Below are 7,046 nucleotides of genomic sequence, written 5' to 3'. Positions count from 1 at the left end.
ATGTGTGTGTGTGTGTGTGTGTGTGTGTGTGTGTATTACCTTTGTTCACAATAATACTAGGAGCATGCATTAAAAATGTCATTATGTTAATTTTGATTTCATGTTGACAGCTTTAGAGAAGCTCAGTTTGTGTTTTGCCTTACATTTTGGCATTTTAAGAGTCAAATGTCTCAAACACAGTTTTATGCATTCATTTAGCAGATAGCTGAACAAGTAGCTTTCATCCAAAGCCAGGGTTGGAAGCCACTATGAAACTGTAGCTTCCAACGCTTCAAGCTACAGTCAAACTAACCTTCTGAAAAAGTAGTTAGCTACATTTGGTTGTGTAGCAAACTACAATGAAGATTTAAGAGGATGAAATCTTTTTAAATGTGTAAATCTTTCAAATGATAAATCCGGATGGCTATTTCACAATGATTAGTTAAAAAAGTGCTACAAACTTGAAAACAAAGTAGCTAACAGAAACTCATATGTTGCTAATCATATATATATATACACACACAAGATGTCTGTTAAACATCGCTTCACCTGGAAAGCATCTGCTGTATGCAAACATCTGATAGACGTCTTTAAGATGTCATTTGTACATACATTCTAAATCATAAATATCTTAAAGATTTTCTAAATGTCTATTTGACATCTGATAGGAAACATCCTATAGACGTATTGCATATGAGAAAACACTCTTAAAAAATACGTCTTGCAGATGTAAATGCAGGCGCCAAATAGACTCCATGATGTACGTGTGCTATCAGGGTCATCATATATGCTAATCATATATATATATATATATAATTATATAATAACAAAATGTTATGTTTGTTATATTTAGGATGACTTTATTGATGTCATGCTATAATATCAGCAGTAAGAATCATGATAAAAACAGATATAACCATGAAAAAAAGAAAGAAAAATACAACCATCAGCAATCCAACACTAACATTTTTGGACTACAAATCTCAACAATGGTAACACACATTATAACGTGCTATATTGCATTGAAATCTGCAACTACTCTATATTGAACTATGAAACCCCTCTAAACTCATTTCACACACTTTTATAGTCCTAGGAAGTAATCAGATCAAACTCGTTAGGATTTGACCCCAGCCGCAAAGCATGCTGGGTAACCAGCAGTGCCACAGAATTTGCTTCAAAAACAACAAACTGATTAACTAGAAAAAAAATAGACTTCCCAGAGCCACATGTGTGTGGATGTTTTAGCAGAGCAGGTTTGATTAACGCCTCAGTTCACACGGCTGTGAAGGTGTACCCAAAGAAGTCAACAAATGTCACACTACACTGCTACTAGCTACTAGAAAAGCTACTGTGTGTGGAGAGCAGCTGAGTTACTGTCACACTCCTGATGAATGTTTAGTTAGTAGCGTTGCTGCTTTCACTCCCCAACACTAAGAAACAGGAAAAGACGTCAAAGACCTCAAGGGGGAGGGGCAATTAATACGAAATTGCCACCTTGTAAAATAGTTACGTTTTCTCGTGAAATCATGTTGACATTACTGAAATTGTAGTTCCCAGCATGCTCGGATAGCATAATGGGGAGGGTAATGCTGAAATTAGGTATTTTGATTTATGTAAAGATGATGCACAAGATTAAATCATGTAAATTCAACAACTTTTTCCACTGAAAAATCGAGTCACTTTCACTTTTGCTATTGACATTAACAACACAATCTCATGACAATTCATAATGAAGTTTTGGCGAGTTGATGGCTAATTCATAAGAATTTGTATTTTTCGTGCGATCTGCTTACACCCAAGTGACAGTTTTTCTAAAAATCGTACGTTTTAGTGCGATTCACCTTCACATCGTACAAATATAAAATCAGCACCTCGTAAAACAGTTTCAACAATTTCCTTCGTACATTTTTTTTGTATGATCCATCGAGTGGCCCTTCATGCTTACCTTTTTTCTAAAAATCATGTGTTCGTACAATTAACATTGTAAAAATTCATACGAAATCACCACCCTGTAAAATAGTTTTTTTTATTTTTTATTAGGTATTATTTTGATTCATGTGGAACCGATGTAGGCTACAAGATTAAATCATGTAAATCCAACAACTTTGTGTGTGTGTGTGTATTACCTTTGTTCACAATAATACTAGGAGCATGCATTAAAAATGTCATTATGTTAATTTTGATTTCATGTTGACAGCTTTAGAGAAGCTCAGTTTGTGTTTTGCCTTACATTTTGGCATTTTAAGAGTCAAATGTCTCAAACACAGTTTTATGCATTCATTTAGCAGATAGCTGAACAAGTAGCTTTCATCCAAAGCCAGGGTTGGAAGCCACTATGAAACTGTAGCTTCCAACGCTTCAAGCTACAGTCAAACTAACCTTCTGAAAAAGTAGTTAGCTACATTTGGTTGTGTAGCAAACTACAATGAAGATTTAAGAGGATGAAATCTTTTTAAATGTGTAAATCTTTCAAATGATAAATCCGGATGGCTATTTCACAATGATTAGTTAAAAAAGTGCTACAAACTTGAAAACAAAGTAGCTAACAGAAACTCATATGTTGCTAATCATATATATATATACACACACAAGATGTCTGTTAAACATCGCTTCACCTGGAAAGCATCTGCTGTATGCAAACATCTGATAGACGTCTTTAAGATGTCATTTGTACATACATTCTAAATCATAAATATCTTAAAGATTTTCTAAATGTCTATTTGACATCTGATAGGAAACATCCTATAGACGTATTGCATATGAGAAAACACTCTTAAAAAATACGTCTTGCAGATGTAAATGCAGGCGCCAAATAGACTCCATGATGTACGTGTGCTATCAGGGTCATCATATATGCTAATCATATATATATATATATATAATTATATAATAACAAAATGTTATGTTTGTTATATTTAGGATGACTTTATTGATGTCATGCTATAATATCAGCAGTAAGAATCATGATAAAAACAGATATAACCATGAAAAAAAGAAAGAAAAATACAACCATCAGCAATCCAACACTAACATTTTTGGACTACAAATCTCAACAATGGTAACACACATTATAACGTGCTATATTGCATTGAAATCTGCAACTACTCTATATTGAACTATGAAACCCCTCTAAACTCATTTCACACACTTTTATAGTCCTAGGAAGTAATCAGATCAAACTCGTTAGGATTTGACCCCAGCCGCAAAGCATGCTGGGTAACCAGCAGTGCCACAGAATTTGCTTCAAAAACAACAAACTGATTAACTAGAAAAAAAATAGACTTCCCAGAGCCACATGTGTGTGGATGTTTTAGCAGAGCAGGTTTGATTAACGCCTCAGTTCACACGGCTGTGAAGGTGTACCCAAAGAAGTCAACAAATGTCACACTACACTGCTACTAGCTACTAGAAAAGCTACTGTGTGTGGAGAGCAGCTGAGTTACTGTCACACTCCTGATGAATGTTTAGTTAGTAGCGTTGCTGCTTTCACTCCCCAACACTAAGAAACAGGAAAAGACGTCAAAGACCTCAAGGGGGAGGGGCAATTAATACGAAATTGCCACCTTGTAAAATAGTTACGTTTTCTCGTGAAATCATGTTGACATTACTGAAATTGTAGTTCCCAGCATGCTCGGATAGCATAATGGGGAGAGTAATGCTGAAATTAGGTATTTTGATTTATGTAAAGATGATGTACAAGATTAAATCATGTAAATTCAACAACTTTTTCCACTGAAAAATCGAGTCACATTCACTTTTGCTATTGACATTAACAACACAATCTCATGACAATTCATAATGAAGTTTTGGCGAGTTGATGGCTAATTCATAAGAATTTGTATTTTTAGTGCGATCTGCTTACACCCAAGTGACAGTTTTTCTAAAAATCGTACGTTTTAGTGCGATTCACCTTCACATCGTACAAATATAAAATCAGCACCTCGTAAAACAGTTTCAACAATTTCCTTCGTACATTTTTTTTGTATGATCCATCGAGTGGCCCTTCATGCTTACCTTTTTTCTAAAAATCATGTGTTCGTACAATTAACATTGTAAAAATTCATACGAAATCACCACCCTGTAAAATAGTTTTTTTTATTTTTTATTAGGTATTATTTTGATTCATGTGGAACCGATGTAGGCTACAAGATTAAATCATGTAAATCCAACAACTTTTTCCACTGTAAAGTCGAGTCAATTAAATTTTTGCTGTTGACATTAACAACACAATCTCAGGACAATTCGCAACTAAGTTTTGGTGCAATGATTTGTATCGTGAAAAGCGCTGTACAAATAAACTTGAATTGAATTTATTTGAATGTTTGGGGTGGACCTTCATAATAATATTTTTTTTTCTTCTAAAAATGTAATGTTTTTGTTCGACTCACATCGTACAAATTCATATGAAATCGCCACCTTGAAAAATAGTTAAATTTTTATGTGAAGTCAGCTTGGAATGCCTAAAAACGTAGTTCCCAGCATGCTTTAGGTATTAGGTATTATTTTGATTCAGTGTAGATAAAATCATGTAAATTTTTCAGTCAATCTACCAGTTAACAAATTTTTACAGAAAAGTGAAGTCACTTTCATTTTTGCGGTTGACATTAACAACACAATCTCATGGCAATTCGTAATGATATAATTTGATATCTATTTATATATATATATATATATATATATATACAATTTTCACTCAGAAATTGCTATTTAATTTCACAACTGATTACGAAAAAAAGCAATTAATGCATTGACTTAATTTAAAATTTGTATTCCGACATGGTTAAAAAAATCTAAAATAATATTTTTTTGTAAAACATAATTTTTGTCTTATTTACAATGTCGGGAAAAAAATGTCATTATGTTCAGTTTTGATTTCATGTTAACAACTTAAATATGCCTCAAACACAGTGACAACCCCTCTGATTTTCCTCAAAGTGCACAAAGCCAGCTAGTCCTAAGCAGGTTAATTTGGGAACATGGGGTTTTGGGAGGAAAAACAGCCTTGTTTTTTGTGGTGGTCACGGCTTGCAGCAGACAGGTGCTTGAAGGGAAGTGGTTGAAACATGCTTGGCTATTTTCTCCTCCCGTGCCGTCATGATGATGTCAGCTGAAATGGGATGTTGTTTCAGTTGTTGACTTTCAAGATCAAGCGGCTGTAATCTACATGAAGGCTGTGGTGAGGGTTGAGGAGGATCTGGTATGTGAGAAAGAGAGATTTTTGCAATAGTTCTGAATGAGATATAAAAGCACGCAGAGCGAGATGCTCTTCTGTCAGACTTTTATCTCAGCATGTGTTTGAAGTGGCAGCCGGTGTCGCAGTTTCCATTACCAGCTGCACTGGAGGAGTTTGCATCAGGCCGTACGCGGGTGGAAAAGCACGTGCTCCAGTATCACAGCAAAGTCAGGATGTGGAAATAAATTCATCATCAGAGTGAAAAATGGGTAAAAAATTTAAACAGCATATTGTTTTGTTCCGTCTGTATTCCTTACAGTCAGAGCCATGCACAGCGAGTGTGTGTGATAGTCACATAACGTGCACATTTTTCCAATTAGAAACCCCACACTTGTCAATAGCAAACATAATGAACAATTTAAACTGCAATCTACAGGTTTGATAAATGTGCTTTTTTTTTTTTGAAGACTAATTTCTTCTCCATTTTTTTCTGCACTAGCAGATTCTATAGAAATTAATGACTGCTTCATTTGCATATTTTTTCTTATTTGTCAGTTCAGAGTGTTTAGGCTCAGCGTTTATACAGTGAGTAGGAGCAAAAATATTAATATTAATAGCAGAGTTGTTAAAATGTGTTAATTTAGTAAATTATCAAAATAATAATAATAATAATAATTAAAGTAACAACAACAACAACAACATGTTGATGTTTACTAGTTATTCTGTCCTGAGTAAAAACATTTTCAGAAGCTCGTACCAGCAGCATCTCTCAGGTTTCTAATGTGAAAAGCAGAGTTGTGAGATGCACATCTAATAGCAACACACTCAAGAGTCCCAGCAGTCATAATAATAATCTCAGTTAGTATGTGCAAGTGTTTGTTAAAAAGGAACGCCTTAAAGGGGTCATATGATGCAATTTAAATTTTTCCTTTCTCTTTGGAGTGTTACAAGCTCTTGGTGCATAAAGAAGATGTGTGTGCGTGCGTGCGTGCGTGTGTGATATATATATATATATATATTTAACATTTCTTTTATTTCAAGTAACAAAAATGTTTTTTATGGTTTAAGTTTTAGTTATCCAAAATAACCCTGATATACAGATGTTGATGTTTACTAGTTATTCTGTCCTGAGTAAAAACATTTTCAGAAGCTCGTACCAGCAGCATCTCTCAGGTTTCTAATGTGAAAAGCAGAGTTGTGAGATGCACATCTAATAGCAACACACTCAAGAGTCCCAGCAGTCATAATAATAATCTCAGTTAGTATGTGCAAGTGTTTGTTAAAAAGGAACGCCTTAAAGGGGTCATATGATGCAATTTAAATTTTTCCTTTCTCTTTGGAGTGTTACAAGCTCTTGGTGCATAAAGAAGATCAGTAAAGTTGCAAAGACTAAAGTCTCAAATCCAAAGAGATATTCTTTATAAAAGTTAAGAGTCAGCCACACCTACCTAAAACGCCTCGTTTAAACACGCCCCCACATGTCTACGTCACGATGTGGGAAGATTTGCATAACGCCGCCCAAATGTTCACGCAAAGAAAGAAGGCGTAACTTTGATTCTCGCTGTAGTTTTGTTGTTTCCGCCGCCATGTCGTAAAGACGCTGTGTGCTTCGTTGTAAAAGCGAAACCACTTTGTTTGGTCTTCCAAAAGAGGACAATATCCGCTTTGTCATGCCTAGAGCTGATCCGTGCTGGTCGCTGAGGAAATACATCAACTTAGTGCTGTGGATCGCCGGATCGGCTTTCACCGTTTTCCCCGCTCCTTCGTCGGATCCGCCGGGACCGCCGTTCCCGCCGTTCTCGACCCCGCCACCTCAGCTCACTCTAGCCCGGCCTCAGCTCACGCTAAGCCAGGGCTTCCGCTCACGCTAGCCCGGCCTCAGCTCACTCTA

Source organism: Sinocyclocheilus rhinocerous, unplaced genomic scaffold, assembly GCF_001515625.1.
Source record: "Sinocyclocheilus rhinocerous isolate Xijiao unplaced genomic scaffold, SAMN03320098_v1.1 scaffold790, whole genome shotgun sequence".
Classification (NCBI taxonomy): domain Eukaryota; kingdom Metazoa; phylum Chordata; class Actinopteri; order Cypriniformes; family Cyprinidae; genus Sinocyclocheilus; species Sinocyclocheilus rhinocerous.
Note: the sequence above shows the minus strand (reverse complement) of the source record.